We start from the raw sequence: 27229 nt of genomic DNA, 5'->3' as shown, positions 1-27229 counted from the left end.
AGTCACTGAGAAAGCGCTGTGATGCCACAGTAATCGCCAGAAGAGCTATGCAGATGACAGTAATATAAGTTGTGGGCCTCGGGTCTTCCGTCAGGCAGCCTGCTGACATATTCATCTATACACTTGGGTGGGCGGGGGTTTGAGGGCGCACCTCCGAGGCTCTGTGCGGAAGACAGCTGTAACTCAACCACCCATTTCACTGCCCCCACTAACCGGCCCCCCCTTCGCCGGAAATGAAACGAAATGTACCAGGTTGGACCCGGCACCGACTGGTGCTTATTTTTATTCAACATATGACTTGCAACCACACCTGCCAGGTGGCCCCGTGCCATGTATGACACGCCCAAACAGGCCTTTTCGTTGTTGCTATTTTTTTTTTTAAACCCAAGAACACTTCACATGCTGACTCCGGGGAGCCAGGCCTGAAGCTTAGAAAAGCCAAACGGCGACCCCAAAGTACCCAAAAAAAACCCACTGAATAAGACTTGAGAACTAGGTGCCTGGAAGCACCCGGTGCATCCAGGCTGCGCCGTGCGTCGCCCGCCTCAGGTCGGTACCAGAGCTGCACGGCAGGTCCGGAGGGACCCGGCTCCCCCCAGGCCCCTAACACTGTTTAATTCATGAGGACAGAATGGAGGGAAATGAAACTTCCCGGCTCGGGTGTCTCTGGGCGCCCTGCCCTGGCAGAGGGAGCGCTATGCACGTTGTAACTCGAGAGCCGAGGGCCCCTCGCACACTCCCCACTCCGAGCAGTCTCCGGAGGGCGCCGCACGCGACTCCCCGAGGTGCGTCCGGCTAGCGAGGCCGAGGGCGGTAGACCTGCTGTTAGTGTGTGTGTTTAGCAGCTCTGTCTTCCGGGTTGAGTCTGACTTCCGCCGTAGTGAGTGCAGGAAGGCTGCCTTCCCTCCCTGTCAACATGTACAGCTGCGGATCATGAAATGCACTCTCTGTAGAATCAGATATTTTTGTTTAAATACATCTCTTTTCTTCCATGCCTGAAAACGACATGTTGTAAGGTTGTAGGAAGAGGCTCTTCCGAAGAGCTGAACAAGTTGTTGCATAGGCGGCGATCGCGGTCTCTTCTGTTTTGGAGACGCAACCTGCACCAATCAAGCGTGGATTGATTTGTTTAGGCGCTTAGTCACAAATAGGTCTGGCGGGTTAATGCACCTGAGGCTCGTGACAGGTGTAGTAGTGCATTCACTTGGCCCGTTCAGGGCATGATTGTCTTTGACTTAAGGAAGCATTGAAAACATTGTAATGATTTTGAAGCATCATTAATTATTGTTCCTCTCAATACTTGAGATTATCCTAGAATTCTAATGTTCGCATTCTCGAAACAGCATCGCATAATCTTAAAAGACCTCAACAATTGAACATGTCTAAATTGACATGTAAAGATCACATGTGGTGTTGTGGTGCACTAAATTGTTCTCTAGGCTATGTTTCATAATAGAAAAAATGCTTCCAGAGGCCCTGTATTGCAAACAGAAGGTGAACCTGAAACTGAAAGCGAGCTTTAGCAAATTTCTGGGATGCGGTTAATAAATGAGGCACACTTTTCCTCCTAGAAGTGCTTTCATAGAGGTTATTTTTCTGCTGAGTACAGTGCTGTGTGTGTGTGTGTGGGGGGGGGGGTGCATAATCTATTAATCTATTTCATTCTGGGGAGTAGAAAGGACACTATTAATAAAAGAGCCTTCCTGTGCTTGCATGCAAGGTAGAATCATCGATTGTTGGTGAATAACAATAGATTCTCCTGCATTTGTACAATTTTCCTTGTTAGCGTTGGAGTCCCTTTTGTATCAATGTGTGTTAAAACGTCTAACTAGCTAGATAATTATGCCACTGCATGTGCCACACATTTTTCCTTTAGCCACACAACATGCAGCATACTTGCTTTTTCTTGCCACATAATTTGGCTTTCCTCACAGCATAATACGCCATTTCTCTCCGCATTATTTAGTCTTGCATTGCTGCAGACTACCAGTGGTGGGGCCGTGCCAGTATCTTGTACTGTTTTGTCCCTTTGGGAATATGGCATATCTGTCCTATCCTCAAAATCGCCTTTCCTCTGTTCTTTAAAGATATGACTGCTGGCTGAGAGCCTCTGCAGTCTTGCTATGGGCTTCGAGGCGTGCATTGATGACACCAGCTAGTTCTTAAGCTCCTAGAGAGCCCTGGTGGCTGCCAGATGTCTTCTGCGCATCCATGTCCGAGTTATTGCCACCATGCCTGAAGGCGTCCTACGCACGAGTCATTATGTGACCCGTGGACCCAGTTTACCTTCTGTTTAGTCTCCCTCACTCCCGAATCCCCTGGCCTGCATCTTGGAATTTTCTTTAGACACTTTATTTCACAAGGCCAGCCTTGAAATGCAGAGGCTACTGCAAAGGGACAGTGGTTGTGTCCAGGCCTGACGGCAGCAGTGGGATCTGCCCTAGGCTCCGCACCAAAGTTCTGGGCAATGTATAGTGCCCACAGAACTACATCAGCCTTGCCCCTTTTGTGCTTTCAGCATGGAGAGGTGTGTGCATCTCCTAGGCCCTGATATCCCCCACACTGAGTGTTCATTGACCAACATATTGACCCAGTGTTATGTGCCTTCATCTCAAACCTTCCCATTACTAGGTATCCATCTGTCATACTAGTGACCCCTCCCCCCTTTCCACCAGGTGGCCAGATAACCACAGATGACCTTTCAAATGTTACTGTCCACCTGTCAGCCGAAGTAATTCCGTTTTAGGGTAGATCCCTACATTTTAAAGCTCCTGCCCCTGAAAGAGCAGCCTTACTTGGTCCCCATGGCAGGAAGTACATAAGGACCCTGTAGCCCCCCCCCCCCCGCACCCCCACCCTCCTCCCCCCACCCGTTACACCTGGGGCCCGTTCTGCTGACTTCTCAGCACATCCCATGCATCTTCTCTCATCATCTTGCCTGCTTCTTCCCGTTAGATGTTTTCAGCGCTATGAATGATTTTTCCAGTGATGCAAGCACTATATATAAACACAGATGAAATAAATGAGATGCTTTGATGACGATCACAAGGGCGTGCTCCTCCCTGTGTGAGCCGGGTAGTGCCTCCGATGTGCTCTTCTCAATGCCCCCTTCCTCCCCTGGTTTAGTGGCATACACAAGGAAATCTTTTTTTGTCACGGTTTGATTTGGCCTTTTAAGGTTTGGCGCTAGCCAAGACCTTTTGATTCTATATAATATATTTACAGAGGCTTTCTGCCAGCTCTGTTCTTCCATTGGCCTCTTGTCATTCACATTTTTCTTATGCCCACTACAGCACACAACTTGGGGCAGTGGGCCAGCCCACTTCAACCACTAGCTAACCTCAGTCTTCGTGCCAGCATTCTGTCCTTTCACGAGGAGCACGTCCGCACACAAAGCAAATCCCTTCTGTGCCAGCCCTATGGCAAGGTGTGCTTTTGAGACCAAATGATTTTTTTTTCCCCAGTGTTTTATTTTAAAGAGGCTATGTAGCTCCCTCAAAGAAGTTTTATAAAAAATAAAATAAAAAAAAAATAGGAAACATTGACAAAGCCAAAAGGCTGGTAGCCAACGCCATACTGCCTTTGCCAATGCTTTTTTGTGCAAGTTGATGCCGGAGCTCTTGCCTCTAAACGTTCTCATGTATATATATGTATACTACATAAATGAGGCAGGGCGAGCATCCTATCCCCTCCTTTCCTTGATGCAACTTTGTGTTCAGACTCAGTCTGGAATAATGGTAGGTCTGCGGTTGGGTTGTTGTGGGAAGCCACCCTCCGCTATCCACTCCTGTAGCATGCTCAGCTATCCCTATCCCCTTCTCCCCATTGGTGCTTTGTCAGTACACACATCAGACACTTGTCTGCCTGCTCCTGCGCAGGTGGTCTGTGCCTAGTTTGGTAGAGGGTGCTCTTATGTTCTGCCTTCTGGCACTCAGCATCTGTCCCACTTCTCTTAGCAGGCCTCTGGCCTCAACTCAAGGGAAAGATGCATTCACCATCCTCGAGGGTGCTTCTGTAGAGGGTCAGTGATACACTTTCAGTGTTCCTCTGGACTGACATATTTGCCACGTGTGTGACCTTGGTCTAGGGATGCACCTCTAATCCCTGAAACAAATCCTTGTCCTTCCAGAAAAGGATGAAGATTGAGCCTTCTAAAATTAAGATATCACCCTCTTGTTGTGAAAGGGCAAAGCTTTTTTTTTTCCAGAGTGAAGTATAATATGCGGTTTGTTGTAGTATTGCAGACTGTTCTAATCTTAAAGTAGAAACATTTCTTATCTCACTAGCCTTGTGAACTAAATAATCTTTAGTTGGGTGTCAAAACAACCACAACAAGCATTATAACAGGGGACCAAGAGTCAACATTGCCATCACTGTTACTGTGTCTCGGGCTTAAATGATTTAGCTGGAACAAAATCTCCGAGTTGGAAATTGCTGACAGGTCAATTTCCTTGAAAGCTGAGAAAACAGAAAGAGCCCAGTCTTTGACATTGAAAACACTGCACAAATAAGAAAAATGAAAATATTATGTTTTATATCTGGTGATGTTTTCAAAGTTTTTTTCTGCTTATGTAGCAAGTACATTGAAATCGACCGCGACTGCTTTTGTGGGTAATCTCGGACCTTTCGTGGAAACCTATCTCCTTTTGATTGGTGAATTGTGTATAGTACAGGGCAAGGTCAAATATCTTATCCTAGTTTAGAACGTAGTAGTTAGTGTGACCTGGACAAAAACCAAATGAAAAAAAGATTTAAGCTGGCAAAATAAACCGCTATGATGTTGGTAAGAATGGTTGAGTTAGAGGTAAGACCATTCTGATAATCAGAGCAATCACCTTTACCTACGGGTATTGGCAACCTCGCTCGAACCTTGGAACACGGTGCCCTAGTATCAGAACATTACATTTTACGAGCGTCACAGCTGTGATAGCTATTTGTGAGCCAATGCATGCTTCTCAAGGGCACGGAACATTGAATCAAGGGCACGGAGCCTTGAATGCAAGATATTACCTGTAAAAGGAATTCACTCTACGGTCACTTGAAAGCGTTTTCATTAACTTTTGTCCACGCTCTTCCTAGAAGATGTAGATGGGGTTTCTTCCAATACCATGCCAAACTGGCCAAACGTTTAGTTTTAGAATATAACCTCATCATTTTATTATCCAGTTAATGCAATACTGTCTCATGCTGGGGCGTGACCTTTTCAGGTAGGTAATGTACACATTCAACATTTGGGTAACACTGATTTCTCCTGGATTTTGTGATTTATGAGCAATGTGTGATCTCTTGTACATCTCTTTGTTTGGTCTTTTTCAGCTAGAAAGAATCTTTGCCCATTACATTTTATTCTATTGCACATTGTTGTTAATTGTGATGTGGACGTGGTCCGCAGGAAGAGTTGCTGTTTTTAGATTTTTCTGTGACAAGGTATGAGACCACTAGCGGGTTAAGTTCAACATCCAATATCTGTCTCATTGCGAACACTTTAATCCTCGACATGTGGTTGAAACTATTTCATTTGCCCACCTCAGTTTATTTAGTGCGGGTAGTCTTTCACTCCAGCTGTTTTAATATTCTTTCTTGCTTCTTAAGCTACAGATATCTTTATTTTGTGTGTTGGTGAATCGCTACAGCTCTCAGCTGCCGTCTGCGTGGTAGCCAGTGCGTGGTAACCAGCTTGTTCTCCCTCCAGGATTTCCTGTTTTTGTCAGAAACTGGCTAGTGATGTGATGTCCACAGCCAGTGTTGGTCCCGCCTGCTAACCCAAACCTCATGCTTCAATATTGCCCCAGTTTCCAGAAAATAGCCGGTTTGCCAACGCGTCTATCCAAACATGTACAAGGGAATAGGGGAGGTCTATCAGTAAATTTACTGCTACAGACACCCTCCCACCGGCCTACTGATCAGGTAGTTGAGTGATAGATAATTTAGAGAATTTGTTGTTTTTCAAAGGAGTGCGTAGTGGGCTTTATAGACCATGCATAGGATCAGTTGCGACAATGTTGGCGGAGTTCTCTCCGGTCTCTCATCCGTGGGATTAGATGTCGCCTTAGACATATCAGTGAAGTGTAAATATTTCACTGTGATTATACAAATCCTCAACAAAGTGCCTTAGTTTTCTTTGCAGCTGTTACCAGTGCCCACATTGTGTGCTCCGCTGTGGTGAGCTAGGTGCCAATAACATAACAAACACTTGTTTTTTCGGACAGAAAGAGGTCCTATAAATAGCGGATGTTATTATTCCTATTTAACCACTCTAATTTTCTTCCTGGAGGATTAAAGGCTGAGGCAGTCATGTCGGAATTTGAATCCGTGACCTGCAGATTACACAGGGCTTTAAGTCACGGAGCTGTTTCACCCACTGATAGAAAAAAATAAATAAATAAAATTGCAGTTCCTGTCAAGTTCTTTTGGTAGCACATACCTCCGTGCAGCTCGACCCCATTACCCTCTTGTGGTCTTCGGTACTTCAAATACAACTGTTTCTCTGTTTTGCTATAATAATAATATTCTAATATTTCCTATGGCGTGTTCTCAAATTTCTGCTGCATTATTGTGACTTAGTTTTCTCTCTGTAGGTGTGGGGAAATATCTTCTAGAATGCCTCTGCCTAGGAAATAAGCTTCCCAGCGTTACGCAGCTGAACTGATAATTACGCAATCCTTCAAATTCCCAATCCCTCCAATTATGTTTTCCCAAAGCCGCACACCCACTTCATGGATCCATTATTCATGCTTCTGTGGATCAGAAACACCCACCTCCGAGATTGGCAGAGGCACCTATACAACAACCCCTCCCTTCCCTACCTCTCCCCAGCCCTTCTGGCTGCTTGCAGTGACGTTCAGCGAGAGTACGTCACCCAGGCACCCGCACTGGGTGGAGCTTTTGTGGCCATCAGTGCATGCACCAGGAAAGTCTTGATGCGATTAAATATGGCGGTTGATGCCAGCTAATGGTGGCATAAATCAGGGCCATTGGTATTATATGGCAGGGTTGGACCAAATTATGCAGCAGCTTCTACTTACTTATGCAGCTAGAAAATGCAAAGAATGCAGCACATTTTGTTATGGTATTACCTCATTAGTTTGTCATTTTTACACCTTTTGACAGTCTGACACCTAAATGCAGCAATAAGCAGCAGAAAAATGACCAGTCAACCTTTGGGCCTTCCACTGCTCACCACATTTTTGCCGCATTTTTAGTAACTTTTAATCCGTTTGAGCTAGAAACATTTTTCTTTGTAAATTCTTCAGATTGTGCAGCAGATGATGGATTATGCGGTAAATATGGCATGTTCATAATTTCGTGGAAAGATCCAGGGTCGCAAAATCGCATAATTCCAGTAGTCCTGCATATAATGATGAAGCCACTGGAATAGTTAACTTGTGGTCCCCTAGTTTCTCTCAAAGCTAGGTTGCTTCTCAGAACTATACAACGTTTTTACCCCTTTTGGGTAACCAGGATGATGCTTGGGTGTTTTGTGCTCTTCAAAGCCCTAGGTTACACCCCTAATGCCAGCATGTGAATTAAGTGCCTCTTTGTGGGGACATCAAAATATGGAAAGAAAGGTGCAGGAAGTGGATTTAGCATGTTTTGCCATTTCTTTCAGCCCATCAGCGGTATATGTGGCTTAATTTATCATTTAACTTTGACCATGTACCATCTACATTCAAGAATGTGCTGCTTGTTCTCAGGGGGAGGATGTGGCATAATGTCCTCAACTGCTGGCTTCAGAGCTGGGGGAACCAGATTCGAGTCTTGGTGTCGGCTCAACATCCTGTGATTCCAGGCAAATCACCTAATCTCCCAATGCCAACAGTTCAGCACCTGGAGACCCTCACAAGGGATTTCCAGCACTTTACAAATTCTGTATTTATTATTCCTTTAGAGATATTTCTGACTCAGACATCAACCTGTGACTCTAAACTTGTATTGAGAACCATTTTAAAGGTTTCAGCTCTAGACGGCACGCATGTGCTGTCTCGAATTGAGACACGCTGTATCTACTGTTGTGGACTTCAGCCTACCCACAGGCTTCCCATTGGCTGGCACCATCGTCTCTTCATTTCTTTTTCTCCCCATTTGTTAAGGGCATGCTTACATCATGCCTTTTCCGGTTTTTAACCCTCTCTGTACGCACTGCCTAACTTCTTTGTATCACTACGTCTGGCCATTTCAGTGCATTGTTTCTGCACTACTTTTTTCTTTGAGAGCCCTTTTCACGAGTGCCAGTTATGGTGTGCTTTTATCTACTGTGTTTTTCTTGGAGAATGACCTTGACTCGTCCTTGTTTTCCTAATTAATGATTCAGCAAGGATGGTGACATAAAACCTGTGCTGGTCCGTAGTGGCTATGGGTCACGGTGGCTACCTAGAATATGCTTAGTTCTAAGCCTCAGCCATAACATAAATCAATATACAGTACTTAAACCCTTGTGCTGAGGGCCGCAAAACGGTTGCATCTGGGCTGCAACAATACGTTTTAAATCTGGGAGCATGTTTTAAAATGATTGTATTCTGGGAGCTGAAGGTTGGGTTCAATTGAACATATAAGGCTCACACACCTGATAATTATTATTTTTTTAAAAATGGATTCCTAAGAAAGCATCCCTTCCCAGAGCCGGCCTTTAGCATGTGTGAACTGGGTCCGTGCCTGGGGTTCTGAACACCAGAGGGAAGGAAGAGCTCCCTGCAGCAGTGTCCCTAGGTCTTAGATCAATGAAAAGTGTGCTTATACATTATTTATGCAGGCTACTGGGAACCAATGGGCTTTTTTTGTTCTTTTTTTTTTCCTTTCTTGGCGGTCATTAACTTTGGCCCTGTTGTCTTCCTCCTACTCCTTCCAGCATATCAATACAAAGGCAATTAAACAAGAGAAGGGGGAGCAGGTCCCCTTTTTGGTTTCGCCCAGGTCATTGCTTGAGCAAAGGCCAACTCTCCCCATCACATTTCCCATCTAACTAGATAAGTGTCCTTATCATTTCTTTGACCGACTTCCAGCTTTAGGCTTACCACATACAACCTGCAGTAGTCATCATCTGCCATTACCTATTGTATCCTGAGAGCAGCAGTCCTCATTCGCTTGTAATGAACATTTCTGATGGATACAACTACCTGTGGATTCCTCACCTAATGAATACTCCCATGGCGCCAGCATTCGACGGAAATCTTCTTCCTAGTCTCTGCACGTCGACGAGGACGTCACTCTAGCCCACGCGACGCCGTCTGACGTCATACAGGCAATAAGAGGTCCTCGACGACGTGCCGACGTCAGTTCCCTTTTTTCCGTGCATTCGAAACGATTATCTTCGAGGGAGCAACTGTTACTTTCGTGGTTACAGTGTATTTTTTGCTGCGTAGTCCTTCGCTGCAGTAATAATGTCGCAGAGAAAGTCGGGTTTTAAGCCTTGTCGTGAGTGTGGGGGCAAGATGTCAGTTACGGATCCTCACTCCGACTGCCTTTGGTGTTTAAGCTCCGACCACGACGTCTCGACTTGCGATTCATGCCAGCACATGAATCCAAAGGCCCTTAAGGAACGTGAGGCGAAGTTGTTTATGGCGAAGTCGAAGTAAGAAAAACATTATAAGAAGTCTTCTTCGCCAAGGCATCAGCATCATCGAGACTCCCGGCGCCGTAGAGAATCACGGCGCCATTCAAGCAAGGAGACTCGTTCCAGGTCTTCGGATCGGCGCCGGAGGACTTGGGAGGTCAGTCCCACGGTCACGCCGCATCCGTCGACGCCGTTGCCCTCTCCGGCGTCACAGACTTCACCTGGACAGGCGTCGGTGATTGAAGTGGTGCAGCCTCTGGTGTTGTCTCCGGCGTCGCCGCTTTGCTGGATCCGGTGCTAGAGGTGTGGAAGAGACCAGTATCTTCCCCAGCGGTTCATAGAGCCGTAGCCAGGAGGTATCGAGCTGCACCAACTGACCCTGGCTTTCTTTCTAGGCACCCTACACCGGAGAGCTTGGTGGTGCAGGCCTCCTGTTCATCCAAATCAGCGCCTCTTTCTTTCCCGACGGTGCCTGGGGACAGGGACTCGAAGAAACTGGATGCGCAGTCCAAGAAAATCTTTTCGTCCTGCAGTCTGGTGTTGTTTCAGATGCCCAGGCTGCCGCGACCCAGATTATTCAGTCTGGGCTGGACACGACCGACTCGGTGGCCAGAGCAATGGGCACGACTGTGGTGGCAAGGAGACAGGCCTGGCTCCGTAATTCGGGGTTTTCTGCAGATGTGCAGTCAACCCTATTGGATCTCCCTTTTGATGGGGACAGGATGTTTGGCGCCAAGGCAGATTCGGCCTTGGAACGTTTTAAGGAGAGCAGGGCCACAGCCAAATCGCTAGGACTCCAAGCTCCTTCTTCCTCTGCCTCTTCCAGGATTTTCAGGAGGTTTCGGGGATTTGGGCGTTGCTCTTCCTCCTCTTCCTTTCGGGGGAGATTCCAGCAACCTACCTCTTCCCATCCCTATAGATCTTTCAGAGGGAGAGGGAGGGCCCGCACCAGAGGAGCCTCTCAGCAGCACTCTGCCTCTTCCTCGTCCTCTGGAGGGGTGCAGCAGGGAAAGCATCCTTAGGCTTCCACCATTTCCCACTCACTCCTCTCCTGTAGGGGGAAGATTACAGCATTTTCTCCGCAAGTGGAAGACTATTACAACGGACACTTGGGTTCTCAGTATTGTGGGAAAAGGCTACACCCTTCCTTTTCAGGAGTTCCCGCCCCTCATCCCGCCCCGCCCATCTTATTGTTCAGAAGAACACCTCCTGTTGCTAGAACAGGAGGTACAAGTCCTCCTTTCAAAGGGCGCGGTAGAGTTGGTCCCAGAGCAGGAAAGGGGTCGAGGTTGTTACTCAAGGTATTTCCTGATTCCCAAGAAGGATGGTCGGTTGAGACCAATCCTGGACCTGAGGATCTTGAATTGGTTCCTCAAACAGGAAAAGTTCAAGATGCTGACCCTAGCTCAGGTGCTTTTGGCGTTGAACAAGGAAGATTGGATGGTGTCTGTCGACTTGCAGGATGCTTACTTTCATATCCCGATACTCAAGTCACACAGGAAGTATCTCCGGTTTATGGTGGGATCGCAGCACTATCAGTTTGCGGTCCTTCCGTTTGGTCTTACTTCAGCACCTCGAGTCTTCACGAAGGTGATGTCGGTGGTTGCGGCAGAGTTCAGAAGGAAAGGGATAGCAGTATTCCCTTACTTGGACGACTGGTTGATCAAAGCAAAGTCGCCGGAGCTTGTGTCGCATCATCTGCAGTCAACGACTCAGTTGTTGTTCGACCTGGGTTTTTCGGTGAACGAGCCCAAATCTCACCTGGAGCCCTCTCAGCGCCTCCTGTTCATAGGGGCAGTACTGGATACAACATTGAGTTGAGCCTTTCCTCCGCCTCAGCGGATTCAAGATATTCAGGAATTGGTTCCAATGTTTCGAAATGGAGCGGTAGTTCCAGTCCTCAAGGTCCTTCGTCTGCTCGGTCTGTTTGCCTCCTGCATTCTGTTGGTCACGCATGCTCGCTGGCACATGAGGGCTCTTCAGTGGTGCCTCCGAAGGCAGTGGTCTCAACACAAAGGAGATCTAGAAGGTGCTGTCAAGATCTCCAGAGATGCTGCTGTGGACTTGAAGTGGTGGATTGCGAGCAACAATCTTTCACAAGGAAAGCCGTTCGCGCAGTCGCCACCAGTGGCCACGGTCATAACGGATGCTTCCACTCTAGGGTGGGGAGCTCATCTGGGGGATCTGGAGATCAAAGGCCTTTGGTCTCCAGAGGAGCAGATGTTTCATATCAATCTGTTAGAGTTACGGGCTGTACGTCTGGCTCTCAAGGCCTTCCTCCCTTCCCTTCGTGGTCAGTCGGTACAGGTCCTGACGGACAATACTACCACGATGTGGTACATAAACAAACAGGGAGGAGTAGGGTCGTACCTTCTCTGCAGAGAAGCTCTTCGACTATGGTCCTGGGCAAAGGACCATCAGATTTGCTTGGTAGCAAATCATCTGGCCGGGGTCTTGAATGTACGTGCGGACGGTCTCAGTCGCCAATTCTCGGCAGACCACGAGTGGCGTCTCCATCCAGATCAAGCCCGTTTGATCTTCCAAAGGTGGGGGTTTCCTCGGGTAGATCTGTTTGCCACTCTGGAGAACGCGCATTGTCCGTTATTCTGCAGCCTCCAGTATCCGATGCAGGGAGCGTTGGGGGACGCGTTTCAAATAACCTGGTGCGGCGAGTTGCTTTACGCGTTTCCTCCCATACCCTTGATTCCTCGAGTATTGAGGAAGATTCGCCAAGACCGGGCGCTAGTCATCTTAATAGCTCCGGATTGGCCAAGGAGGGTGTGGTACTCCGACCTTCTCCAACTCTCAATGTGCCCTTCGCTCCGTCTCCCTTTCAGGGCAGACCTCCTCTCGCAGTCGCAGGGACAGGTTTTACACCTCAACCTCCAGAGTCTGCACCTACATGCCTGGAGATTGAACGGGGCAACCTGAGTTCCTTCTCTCTCCCGCCTGATGTAGTGGATGTTATATTAGCGGCCAGGCGACACTCCGCTAAATCTATCTACGCTAATAGGTGGTCTAAATTTGTTGCGTGGTGTGGAGAGAGGCAGATTGATCCCTTACATGCTCATCTATCGGACGTTTTGTCTTTTGCTCTGTCTCTAGCGCAGAAAGGTTGTGCAGTGGCTACCATTAAGGGTTATTTGTCAGCCTTGTCAGCCTTCATTTGTCTTCCAGACCAACCATCGTTATTTAAATCCCCTATTGTTATCAGATTCTTGAAAGGTCTTCTAAATAAATATCCTCCAAAACCATTCGTTATGCCGCAATGGGATTTGTCCTTGGTCCTGACTTTCCTTATGGGGTCCCCTTTTGAGCCTATGCATTCTCGCCCCTTAAGGTATTTGGTTATAAAAACAGTTTTCCTGGTAGCTATAACATCTGCAAGGAGAGTGAGGGAGTTGCAGGCCTTATCGGTAAAGCCCCCTTATACAACTTTTTATGGGGATAAGGTGGTGTTGAGGACCAAGGCTGCTTTCCTCCCGAAGGTTGTTTCACCCTTCCATTTGGCTCAGACAATTACTTTGTCCACGTTCTATCCTCCGCCTCATCCTTCTAAAGAGGAAGAAAGACTGCACCGTCTGGACCCAAAGAGGGCGTTGAGCTTCTTTATTGATAGAACAAAGGATTTCAGCTGGAGGATCAGCTGTTCATCGGGTACGTGGGCAAGAGGAAAGGCAGTCCACAAGAGAACACTCTCCAGGTGGGTGGTTCTTTGCATTAAAATCTGTTACTCTTTGGCAAAGAAGGACCCTCCTGAGGGCATTAGAGCTCATTCCACCAGAGCTAAGTCGGCCACTTCGGCCTTGGCCAGAGGTGTTCCTGTGGTTGACATCTGCAAGGCCGCAACTTGGTCGTCCCTTCACACTTTTGCGAAACATTACTGTTTGGACTCTGAGGTCAGAAGGGACGGCCATTTTGCACGATCAGTGCTGCAGGATTTCTTGGTTTGACCATTTAGGCACCCGCCACCGGGCGTGGTACTGCTTTGGGACTCTATTCATTAGGTGAGGAATCCACAGGTAGTTGTATCCATCAGAAGAACGAGTTACTTACCTTCGGTAACGACTTTTCTGGTGGATACATTAGCTACCTGTGGATTCCTCACAGTCTCACCCGCCTCCCCGTTGCCTTTCTGGTCTTACCAAGTAATCCTTGAGTGCGCTCCTCTTGGTCTTCAAGGTTGCAATAGACGTTGTATATATGGATACTTGTGTATATTTATCTGTATATATATATATATATATATATGTATATATCTTTGTGTATATACATGATTTGCATATATTTGTTCGTTATATTAAATTTACAGCTATTCATTGCAATATTGGGTATTTTACAAGGTTATGGGATGTTGCCTTGCTCTTTCATTGCATTGGGTGGTTGTTCTCATGCACGTAAAAAATGTTGGTACTGACGTCGGCACGTCGTCGAGGACCTCTTATTGCCTGTATGACGTCAGACGGCGTCGCGTGGGCTAGAGTGACGTCCTCGTCGACGTGCAGAGACTAGGAAGAAGATTTCCGTCGAATGCTGGCACCATGGGAGTATTCATTAGGTGAGGAATCCACAGGTAGCTAATGTATCCACCAGAAAAGTTGTTACCGAAGGTAAGTAACTCGTTCATCTGAGAACATATCTAGTTTAACTGGTTTTAATCCCATCCAAGGCACTGCACATTGTTGTCATGTAACTCTACAGCTGGGCCAGTGCTGGTCTTTAATTTAGTCCTGCCAGCAGAACCTGACCAGGTGCAATCTAGGGTGTGGCCTAGTGTGGGTGTATCCCACCAACCATGGATCTCGTGGGATAAACCACAGAAAGGAGCTGGCGTTTCTCGCCTTTGCTGAGCTGGCTTATCTTTGCAGTGTCGAACCCTTGTGTAATATGTTACATTCTCTGTGCTCGTTTTATCGACTCCAGACAGATTAAAGCGTAAATCCATCTTTCAAGGTTGCAGATAATTTGCCTGTAGCTTTCATACTAGAGCTCTGAAATCTCAGTGGTCGGCGTGCAAGTGGTTTATCCAGTCTAGGCGTTTTCCTTTGCTTTTGTAACCTGTAGTTCTTTATATCAATAATTTTATTCATTTTTTTTCTTCTGCACATGGATGTCATTGCAATATTTTTCTCCGGTTCTGAGTTAATGGTTCATTGGTACAGTTTTTACTACATCATCGGTGGAAAATCCATATTCAGAATAGCACACACCAGAGATATATTTCAGATATATAATAAATTCATTTGATAGTTCCACTAGTGGGCTTATGTTGATATTTTCTTATTGCACTTCTCGTTAGTTCCCTGTAATGACACTTTGTTCTGTGCAGTGGAAGACCATAACATAGAGCAATACCACTGTGGTGCACCACCTTCTAGAAAGTTCTCAGACAAGCAGCGTCCTTTTGAATGCGCTTAGGAGTAGACTTGTCGATTCCTCAGAGAATATTAACTTTTCATTTTTCAAATTCCAGGGAATTCTGTCCTAAAAAGTGGCAGGTCCTTTCTTCAGTGACCAAATTCTACCCTGCCCAAATGTACCTTTCAAGTTTTGAGACCATAAACTCTAAAGCAGCGTGATATGTGTCAGTCCATTAACTGGGGTGTCTATTGCCCCATCGTTATCTGTCAATCCTGCAAAGCAGGATTTTATCTCTAACTGATGAATGCAATAAAAATGACGACATTAGAGCATGTCATTTCAGCTAGTGCATGACTACAGTGGTTAGAATGACAATAAGTGGCCACGTATGATTCTTTGGACACAAATCGCTGCATCTCACAGGTACAGTTGATAGCAGGAGTCAGATTAAGTTGGTATAAAATAGGTCTTGCTTTTTTTGGGCAGCCTCTGGCTCGATAACAGCTTCTCTCCACACCGAAGTGACTCATCTGTTAAGGGCACATGTATTTCTACAACACACTAAAATTAAGTGTTCATATGTTTCCAATGTGGCATTTCTTGTTACATAACCCAGGGCCTCAATTAATCCAGATATGGAAAATCAAAATGCCACATTGGAAACATCCAAAATTGAGTGTTCATAATGCTCAGTTTTGGATGTTTCCAATGTGGCATTTTGATTTTACTTACTTGAATTAGTTGAGGTACTGGGTTATGTAACAATAACCCCTTTCTTTATGGACATATTCCTTTTGCCCAGATGGTAATCCCAGCAGTGCACTTTAGGATCCAACATTGTCTTGTATTATTCAAGCACTGGGTTATGTATGGATAACCCTGTCTCCTCAGGTACATTATGTTTGTCCTGATGATGATCCCAATATTTGCCCAAGGGATTGAAACCTCGTCGACTGGAGTACTTGGACTCAGTTTTTGTTTATTCCTATTATGTAATGATGAGTACTGTTGGAATGTGACCTCATTCCTTAGATTTTTTTGTGTCACAGTCTTCATGTCTGAGTAATGTCTTTTATGTACATTATATGTACTTTCCTATGTGTTTTCCCACCAAATTGTTCATTTTGTAAATAATTGTGTTGATTTTTACATCCTTAAATCTGTTAAGTGTACAAAGATTCCATTTGATTTATATTATTATTTGCTTCTATTATTGTTTTTGGAGGGACCTTTGTTCCTTCATGACTTGCATGTCAACGCATTTTTTCATTTTTTGTTCCAGTGCTCTACAGCATCACAAAAGACAGACCTATTGGCTTTGCAAATGCTTGTTATTCATTCCCGCCATGCCTTTACTTCTCTCTCTCTCTCTCTCTCTCTCTCTCTCTCTCTCTCTCTCTCTCTCTCTCTCTCTCTCTCTCTCTCTCTCTCTCTCTCTCTCTCTCTCTCTCTCTCTCTCTCTCTCCCTCTCTCCCTCTCCCTCTCCCTCTCCTTGATTGCCCGCAGGTGCCTGTAATGGCATCTACTTCCTGAGATACTGTGATACAGACTTGAATTTCTTTCTCCTCTTCAGTGTGAAACTGTTGAGTAAGTCAACCCTTTGTCAGCCTTTGATTTCTCTTTACGTTGTGCTGACTGCTTTTAATTGCACCACCCTCTGACAATGAACCTATGGCATGTGAGAGAGATATTTCATCTCCATGACCCTGGCAGCCACTTCTCTGCGGCTATATTTAGACATACATCAGTTCCATTGTCATTGACTTTGGAGTCTGTCAATCCGCCAAGGTTTCTTGTATTCGCCGCACACGCCTTCTCTTCACATCGCATGAGGAAAAGATGGTGTGTAGTTTGTGTTGCCAACCATGTTTCCTCTACTGTATCAATGTAATTGTTAGTGTTTAGGACACGTGTTAATCATTATTTTTGGAGAATTGTAAATTAATGGAACTCTGTATCGAGGACATTGATTTGTACAATATACTAGGAGGCGTAATCTGCCTATAGGTTGTTGTCCGCTCAGTGTAAATTCATTGCGTGAAGGAGATGCAGGGGCCCTATAATGTCCCGATCAATAATACTATTTACTCAGCTTAATGGCAAACAATTTACCATTCTCAGATAGTTGGGAGGCTGTGTTGGCCTTGATGGGATTTAAACTTGTGAGCTGCAGGTGATCATAGGAGACGTAGGTGGCAAGTGATTTCCTTACGCGTGTCATCCTGGATACTTGACATTATCATCCTGTTTGTAGGAAATTGGTGTTGGAAATCAGATCATCTCTGTTGCTGTAAGTTGCATTATCTTTAATGAGGAGTGTTTATGTAGTACTATTTTAGTTGGAAGGTTAAATTAAGGAGAGTTGTTGCTGCACTGTGTTTTGTGTCAGTGAGCCGCTGTTGTTTTTGCTCTGCTTGTGAATCGATTCCACAGGGATCAGCCTACCCAGGGGTATGTTATGTTAACAGGATGTAGTGAGGAGGGCTGGATCTGGGATAAAGCTTTGCTCGCTTCGTGACTGAGAGCCAGGCAAATCGTTGAATTTATTTATTGTGCCATGATCTGATTTACTGTTTTAAATGTTGCAAACGGTTCACACCTTCTACAATGGCCATATATACTGAAGACTTGTTTGTATATTCTCTGGCCTTTGGTAGACTGTCTCCGCCACATTTATTTGATTTTTTACATCATCATGAAACTTGGATGTAAATGCACTCAAATAGTAAGAATTGGTGTAACATGGAAGGGGAGTAGAGTGTTCCTTGGGATTACATCTTTAATAAATGCTGTCCATTATTGGGCCTCTTGCTAAATTGTCACATTAAATTCCCTCACAGAGTCCTCCACAGGCAGCATAAGGGTGGAAAGTCATACCAAGGTTCTCTTAGCTTTTTCCCTCTGTAGCCATTCTCTATGCAGTAGCCAAGGTTTTGCCTAAATTCAAGATTGCTTGATGCTTTTATGAGGTATCTCCACCAATCACCATTGTTGCTTCATCAAATACACTTTTCCGTACAAGATGTAATTCTGAGGCTTTAACAATGTACGTGCTTTACATAGGTACTCAATTATTACAGGAACACAGTAGTTATTTTATTTTTGTGGCACTCAATGGCCATATTGAGGGATGCATCCACTAGGTAGACAATGAGTAAAAGGAAGTTTGGATCACGTGGCAGTGTGTCTTCAATCGGCAGGCCAGTCCACCTGGCATGAAAGCGCAAAGTTAGTTATCCAGCACCAGAGGCAAAGAAGTCTCAGTGTCCTTGACGCAAACTAATTTTGATCTCTTTGAAGCAGGGTAGATCAGAACACTAAAAATATACAGAAATGCTGCATCTTTCTGCCACCCGCAGAAACAGAGCTATCATATCTCATTCAAAGTTTCAGAAGCGCTTCCAATCCAGTTTTTTTGCATTTTAATTATTCGTTATAAAATACGGATCGTCGATATGAAAATGCAAAGCAAAACATGGACTCTATAAGCTATTTCCACATGGAATCGGGAAACGTGTGAGCTCTATTAATATATAAACAGACATCTTCTTATATACCACTGTACATTCAAGTTGTGTTTCGGCGCAGTTGCTATTAGACCACCCACTTCCTTTGTCCACAAAGGCCTGAAGTGCTTGATCTCTCTCCAGAGCTTTGGAGGTTGGGGTTACAGATATGCTCATATTGTGGACGGCAGTCTGTTTGGCCTCCCAAGGCTTCTTCTTGAACCTGGATCCACCTGGCAGCCTGAAAGTTCTGCTGGGCATTTCAAGTCTGAACATCCTTCCTCTCGTCCTCAAAGGCAGTTTTTCAGATCTTCCTTTGGTCTTTGTAAGTGCAACTAATTCCCTTAACAAGTATCTGTTCTTCTTCCTGACTGTTTTCAACTATTTCCTCAAGATGTACAATTAATTTCAAGGTGTGCTCCAGTGGTGCCATTGCTGACATTCGAATCTTGAGTCCGGGATTCTAATCCCTACTCTGGAGCTTCACCCAAAAGTCATGGTTCGGAACACATCATTTTGGCTTCCTGTTCCTCAAACTGTAAATAAACTTTGCGGTCAAGACCAAAGTACAAACTCCGCAGACTTCCACACCGCCCATATTTTGATTTTTTGTAAACTGATTTCAGCCAGACAATAGTCTACGTACATCAGATGATATTTTACGTGTCTGCCACAGTAAAATGCTCTTTGGAGCGTGCATGCAAAATTAGATTTCTTCTACTCTATAGGCCTTTAACATCTCTAAATGGATTTGTTTCAAGCTACAATGAACACTGGTGTAGAATGGGTCAGTGACAGCAATCTCCCTCTTGCTAATTTACTTATAAAACACCGAAAAACCCAACTTCATAGTGAATGCATTATTCTAAAGCAAGTTACTTTCCGTTCTGAAGAAGCATTTCTTAAATGCTTTTAATTTCATGGAAATTATCTTTGTAAACCATCATTTTGATTTGCATTTTTAATTTCCCCTCCTTTAATCCTGATAGACAGCGGGGAATACTCCTGTTCCTAGGGTAGAGCAGAGCTTCTTGCCCTCCAATCTCATATTGAGACGAGGAGGTGGCACATTCCAGCATTGCCTGCCTTACTGCCATTTCATCACATCGAACCTAAGCGTTCCTCAAATTATCCAAGTTGGTTATGCCATTCCTTTTCTGGATGCACCTCTTCAAATGCCTCATTTTACTCTAAACTATTGACAGGTCACACCATGTATTTGTCAAAGGTAGTGTTGATGTTGCTCACCAAAGGGACAATAAAACTTGTACAGAAAACAGAGCTAGGACTGAGTTGTTTCTGGTCTCCAAGAAGGATGAGAACTAAGACTGGTTCTAGACTTCAGACTCTTTTCCTTACACAAGAAGGAAAGGCTCAAAATGATGGTTCTTGCTTAGATTCTGCCAACCTTGAATCCTGAGGACTACGTGGTGTCCCTGACGTATGGTTTTGTGTGCTGGACCTTGAGACCCACAGGAAGTACGTTTGCTTTATGGTGAGGTCAGACCATTACCAAGTTACCGTACTGGACTTCAGATTACATTGGCCCCTTTGGTCATTAGGAAGGTCATGTTGGTGGTTGTGGTATCTCTTCACAGCTCAGGAATACATGTGTTGCCTTCCCTCAACAAATAGCTGCTGAAGACTGGCTCAGCAGAGCTAGACTCTGGCTACCCTACGAAGAACAGTGTCATTGCTGTCCTTCCAGGGGCTCTCTATCAACTATTCCACAACCCATATACGGGTGTTACAGATGGTTTCCTTTATCTGAGATGTTCTGGAAACAGTTGCTCTGTAGGCCTTTCCACCCCACAGTGAGTATGGATTACTCAAACAGTGATCGCAATGTTTCGGGAAAAAGCTTTTATTCTGAGCTTGATGGTTCTGGGCCTGCTTGGGCTTATGTTATTGTGCATCCAGCTGGTGCTTTCTGCATATTGGCATATGCAGGTCTTTCAGTGGTATCTGTCGCTGCAGTAGGCTGTTCACAGGGGTAGCTTTCAATCAAAATCTGCATTTCTGGCAAGACATCTGGAGCTCTCTGGTTGTGGATGATGGACACCAATCAGCCATTTTCCTTGCCCCCGCTAGAGCTCACGGTGTTGACCGATGTCATCTTTGTGCTGGGTGGGTCACTTGAAAGTGGCGGTAATCAGATTTCTGTAGTCTCAGATGGAGCAGCACTGCCACATAAATGTTTTGGAGGAAGACAATCCAGGTGGTGATAGACATGACCTTCATGTGGTATTGTAGCAAGTTGGGCGGAGTGTGATCTCTGACCGTCAGTCACCTAGTGGGATCCTCTACATCAGGGCAGACAAACTCAGCAGATGTCATCCTGCAGATCACAAGGTGGGCAGGAAATGACCACAGCACTCAACAACATACAAATTAGAAGAGTATAAGTAAAAGCTTGTATGTAGCAGTTTAGTAAGTAAATCATTCAGTATTCTTCTTGGTGTTCCAATAGGCCTTTATTCGGACTAATATTCGTGAATCCCAAGGTACAGTCAAACAGGCAAAGCTGTCTTCCATCGAATCAGTTTATTAAGACCCCAATTCCAGTTTGTCACTTGAAGCTAAGCAAAGCGGGTTGACCCTCTCCTGGTGAAATTATCTGATGTTCTGTTGTTTGTATGAACTTTAGCCTGGCAAGGCTTTGCAGTGGTCACTGGTATGGGTTACTCATTGGCCCTTCTTCTTGTGTCTGATCAGCCCTCTTTCATCAAGTGACTTGCTGGGACCCATTTCCTAAAAATGGCTTGTGTGTATGTTTTGCCCTGCCCTTTTCATTATGCTGCATAGAGACCTCTACTTGGTTCTTACGTTCTCAATGTTATTTTTGTTCCAAGTCTTTTCACAGTTGTACTCTGAAACCTTGGACTCTGAAGACTGTTTCTTATCACCATCACCTATGCACAAAGTCAGTGAGCTACAGGCCTTGTCACTTCAGCATCTTTATACCACTTTTTAGTCTAACAAACTGCTGCTTAGAATGTATGCACCCTTTCTCCTGAACGGGATGTTAGCTCTCCACTTGATGCCGTCCATCGTGCTTTCTGCATCACATCCATCTAAGGCGATGGAAAGGCTACAAAGATAGGATCCCTTTGGACTTCCTTACATTCTACATTAAGAGTAAGGAGTACCGGGTGGATAGTCAGCTGATTCTTGGGTTCGCTTGTGCTCAGAAAGGCAAGGCTGCCCAGAATTAACCTTGTCCCGGTGTATTGTCTTCTGCATCAAACCGTGTTACTCTTTGGCCAAAATGGATCTTCCAGAGAGTCATAAGGTTGATGTCAACAGAATGAAAACCACAACTGATGCTCTTGCTTGGTGTGTGTTACTGTTCTGAACATTTGCCAGATTGCAAAGTGGACATATACGTATACTTTCACCTGGTACCACTACGTCAATGGACAAGTGCGCAGAGAGCCACCCCGCCCCCAACTTGGTCTTAAAGGACTTCCTAGTGTAAAACCCACTTCCCAGATCCTCCACCTTTGAGGGGGCATTGCTTTGATTGACAAGGTGAGGGGTCTGCAATTAGAAGTATTCAACAAGAAGGATAAGTTACTTGCCTCTGGTGATTCTCTATCTGTTGGACACTATAACAGCAGATTCCTCACCACCCACCCTTCTCCCTGTGCAGGGAGATGTATTTACAGGTATTAATGAGGTCCCAAGTAAGTTTTCTTAGAGAGGGAAACGTCAATTAACTACACTGTGCATTTTTGGTGCAGAAAGGCGATGATTAAACTGACATCTGGATGTTGGGGTGGCACCTCGATGCTGCTCTGTGTTGCCCTGTCTAAAGGGGAGACAATGAAAGTGGGTCAAGTCATCTGTTGGTTTGAAGGAGCCAAGAGTTTCTGGATTCAGTTTGGCTTCTGTGGGGATTCATAAAGTGAGAAATCTGAGTTTTAATAGAGTATCCACCAGAAAGAACATCACTGAAAACAATTTAACTTATTTTTTACATGCTCATCTCAAAACTGTCTTTATACCTGTTTATTTTTTTCCTTTAGTTCACGTTACTCTAATCTCTGACTGCTTGGCTACTAAATTCTGATTGCCCTTAAAATAGTATTGCTTTAGGCTTAAAATAATTGTTTGAAATTGTTTGTTCTGCCCATGCTTACACCATTCACAAGCTCATAATAACTGACTCATTAATAACTAATCTTAAACTATCTTAGTTTGTATGACTCTCTTTATCTTGGTCCATTGCCCTATCAGATAATCCTCCATTTTGTAGTTATCTTGTATTATTTATATTATGCTAAAATGAGAACCATCATTAGCTCCTATGTATTTCAAAAATAAGATTACATAAAATATTTGTATTCACAGGTAGGTCAATATGCCATGAGCATTCAAATTAATTTTTTTATGTTGGACTTTCATCTGGCTTTGAGATAGTTGTCAAGTTGTGGTTTTGTCCGAATTACTTCAGAGTGTCCGAGGGGGTGAAATCTAGTTTTACGTAAAAGTCTGACTTGTTTTCCTAATGCCTATAGGTTTATATTGTTTAACATTACCTTATGAATGATTCGGTGGTACTGGAATACTTTATATTTTATATTCACTCAATATAGTCTTATGATTTTATTGAGCAACTGTATTTGATGTGTAATGCAAATATGTTTTTACCATTGGATTTTTTCATTTTATATATGAAAGAAGGAGAAATCATTTTACTTACATTTAAACGGTATTTATAGGTTTTTGTACACTTTGGCATTTGATAGTATTGTAGCATTTTTATTAGAGCTGAGATTTAATTCCGTCAAAGAAGTCTCTAACGTCATTCTTTCTACTGTACTTTATTGTGGAAAAAAAGAAACATCAGTAATGCTTTGATATTCAGTCCAGAAGTACATGTGGTCTTTTCAGTAATCAATTCATATTTCCTTTCTGCTCATTTGTATAACTGCATTCCAGTTGGTGTTATTCAGACGGGAAGCTTAAGATCATCCTGGATATCACCTTTACATGCACTCAGAGGAAGAAGTTGAGGCTGGATGCTCCTTGAACTACAATTTTCTTCACATGCATTTTTTACACTTCTGTTTTCTAGGAATTTACATTTTCACCATTTACTTCTAGAGCAGCTTTTCCTAATCGGGAGTTCTGAATACTTAGAAATGTAACTAATATGAGAGGGCTAGTAAAGTATATGTACATAAAAAGCGAAAAGGAAAACTTAAAATTAAAAGAAATAAAGTGTTCTGCAAATGTAACAGAATTTGAAATTGAGGGCAAAAAATGAATTTGATATCCTTATCTTGATTCCGAGGGAGCATTGCAAGTACAGCTGATGGATTCTAGCTTGGATGATTGATGACTTCAATTGAAGCACTAGTATGCACCGACAAAAAGGGAGCATGCATTAGTAGCAACAAAAGGCAAAGTTACATGCTACAGTCTGGAATATCGCTTCATCTTTCAAAAATAAAACTACATTCGTAAAGCTGCAACCTTCCTATTAAAATAAAAATTTCGATGTGTGCAGTTTTTTTAATGAAATGGAATATTTAATATTTTTGCATCTACTTATATTAGGCGCTCTACTTGAGGGCATTGTTTTTACATTAAAACTGCTTAGGTTGGTGTCCCCGAATTCCAGGAGGGATTCAGTTGTGGTCCACGGAAACCAAGACTATGAACTGCTGTTCTAGAGTGTTTTAGCTTTGAAAACTGCCGCAGCTCTCTTTTTCTCACCTATCTGCTTTCTTGGATTAATTCATTTACCTTTTTAATTGTTTCATAATTTTGAAGTTTAATAATGCAATTCACTCTCCTACCCTTAAAGCACACACCTGCATGCACTTGCATGCTGCTTATTCTGACCACTACCAGTTCTCTGTTAAGGTTTAAGTAACATGATGCCACATACATATTCTTTTCCTTGTTAAGAATATAATAACAGTGTAAATATATGAAGCCAATAATCGACATTATACTTGTCGCTATTGCCGCTAATAAGAGCTTCGTTTTAAAATAGTATGTATATGGGTCACCCTAGTTTGATTAACTTTGCAATGTTTTCGTAAATTGCCACTATTTGCTTCTTTCAAATGATACCTTTTTGGCACTGGTGATTCTGTATTATTTTATTATAATTATTACTGTAGTCACAGTTTTATTAAAAAAAATATATCAGCTCATTATAACATTTCCAGAGAAAACACGTTCTAAACCAGGAAAAAAACACTTCCTTATCAGATTTCATTACTTTATTCATAAGTTAAAGTTCATTGTTGCATTTAACATGATTCAAATGATATGTAGTAGTGACTCTATAAAACTACATTCGTAAAGCTGCAACCTTCCTATTAAAATCAAAATTTCGATCATGGATTGGATGAAAATATGTTGCACTGTTTCCAGCATCTGGTTACACAATGTGCGGTTTCTGAGAGGCTTAGGAAGATATGCGCAATAGCCCACAAATGCAAAAATAGGAATGTATCCAAACGTGAACTTCATATAAATTCCTTTATAGGTTCATGCTCCTTCACACCGTTTAAGCTTGGATAGAGTAGGCATAACAATACTGAGCAATTAGCTTTTCTGCACCAGGTCCATAGTTTTAAGCCAAAATCACCAGAGGCTTCAATTTTGAAGTTTATTTGGAGGTGTTTTGGCAGGGAATGCCTTTTGCACAAGAACTTCAATAAATAAATCAAAAGAACATTAGTCAAACAAAGATCTAAAACCCACTGGCAATTGAACAAAACAAAATCCTAGGAAAAGGAAAGTGAAATATCAGTGTGATGTCTCAGAGGGAGAAGTAATTTGACCTGCCAGCAAGGGCTTACTTTTGAATCTCATCATATAATGGCACTTGGAACGTGTACAAGGCCATTCTTGGAGGAGATATGAATAAAGTACTGATAACAAAACTCTGGCTGAGGAAGCTATCAATCCCATCTCTAACTGCAAAACCTCTAAAGGGTTGATTTAAATTCTCCCAGAAGCTGTCTCCTTACCAATGACTGTCATCCGTAAGATTTAACATCAATGTGAGCAAGACTGACAGACCCACTGTTACCCATTTGTGTGCTTTATAAGGCTTAATCAATGGCCTAAATGAGTATAGACCATATCATTTATCAACTAGCTTAGCAATATTACCCAGGGCTTGGTCTGACTTTTAGAAAACTCAGAAGGTCAAGAAAAAGCTTTTTTCACGTATTTCCCTCACTTGGTAATAGCTAATTGTACCCGTATAGTTTTGAGGTTATTTAAATATATATGATCCCTACTCCCTCTTCTTAGGCACAGTATTTTATGTCTTGCAAACAAACGTGTCTAGTGTTTTAGCTTGGGATGCGGCTATTGCCCAATAATTGCACATGGTTGCACGTTATGAAAAGATTCTTTTGCATGAGACTTGTCTTAAGATGCCTCCTGATTACTTGCTTTTGTCCAGCTATATTTCTGAAAAGGCTATATAGATGTTTTTCCACTGTAAGCTTGCATTGTCATCTCTCTCTCTTCCTGCTGATCATTGGTGTCATTTCCCCAAAGTGGTGGTGTAACATCATTATGAAATATTAGGTTTTTTTTTATCAACAGCTGAAGACAGCTGTTTTACTGGCTCTTATGTTCTGTAATTAACAGATGCTAATACTAACCGGTTTGAGAAGTATTACAGATACCAAACTTTGGGAGAATGAAATGTTGACTTTACCTTGTACAGATTTGAACTTTTGACTGACAGATCTCAGCAGCTAATATTTAACTCACTAAATCACCTTGCTTGAATGGGGAATGTCATGTTACTTAGTCATGCCATTTCAGATATGTTTTTAAAGAACAGGTTGCTCACAAGCCAAACAATAATCATCTGCACTAAAACCATTATGCTTTCTCCACCCCTATGATCCGAACTTCAGAAAATGATTATTTTCATGAGTCTGGGACATATTGGTTTTTCTCTCTACGTAGTAATCCATAGCTTTCCGAATTTGTCACTGCTTGTCTCTAGAACCCCCATGTGGTAAATAAGTTCAATCATTTTAAACTTTTTAGCATGTAATATACCTTGCATGTATGAGCTTTGAAGAGCAATGCAGGTTCATGTTATCAACTCTGGAACTATTGAAGAATGAAAGGCCGCTGATTCTCTGTATAGAACACTGGTTTCCAACCTATGGTCCCCAACCTATGGTCTGCGACTGCTTAGAAAATTAAATATTAATAAATAATATTAACAGATTAGGTCCCCAGCTTTCAGTAATGCCTCAGTGGGGGTCCCCGGATGCCAATAATTATTCAGTGAGGGGGCCCCCGGTTCCAGTAAGGGTAAAGTGTGGGTCCAAAGAAGTCCAAAGGTGGAGGACCACTATTAGAGAAGAGAGGTTTTGAGTTTCTTTCGAAATTGTAAGAAAGTGTCAATATCCCTGAATTCACAGAAGTGCTTGCTTCAAATCTGCACCTGTGCAACCTTGCAGTATAGTGCGAGATTTGCTGAATTTCAGCGAAACCACTTAGTTTCTCCTATCAACATTCTTTCTTCCATTCTTGACACCAGTGGCTCACCAGTGCCGTTATAGAGTGTCTAACGTTGGACCCTGGGGGCCAAATCCATTCAGGATTTACAAAATATCCACCTTAGAAAAAAAACTGCATGTGTTAAATTCAATAAAGTTAAAGTACATGCTAATTATTTGCAAACTCGGAGATTATCCTGAAAATCTGTCATGAGTCGAGCCCTCATGGACCAGCTTTCGGTGGCCACTTTCACAGCAGTAATGACCAGAGAGATGGGCACCTTTGTGCATTAGACAAGACCTTGAGTTGT

General features: G+C 43.6%; 1 protein-coding gene across 11 annotated transcripts in view; it reads left to right on the top strand.

Moving 5' to 3' along the window:
• The window catches only part of NCOR2 (nuclear receptor corepressor 2), a 1084598-nt gene that overhangs the window by 765033 nt on the left and 292336 nt on the right, over positions 1-27229 (top strand). The window lies entirely within an intron of this gene.

This window comes from Pleurodeles waltl, chromosome 11 (genome assembly GCF_031143425.1).
Source record: "Pleurodeles waltl isolate 20211129_DDA chromosome 11, aPleWal1.hap1.20221129, whole genome shotgun sequence".
Taxonomy (NCBI): Eukaryota; Metazoa; Chordata; class Amphibia; order Caudata; family Salamandridae; genus Pleurodeles; species Pleurodeles waltl.
Note: the sequence above shows the minus strand (reverse complement) of the source record. Positions and strands in the feature narration are given on the sequence as shown.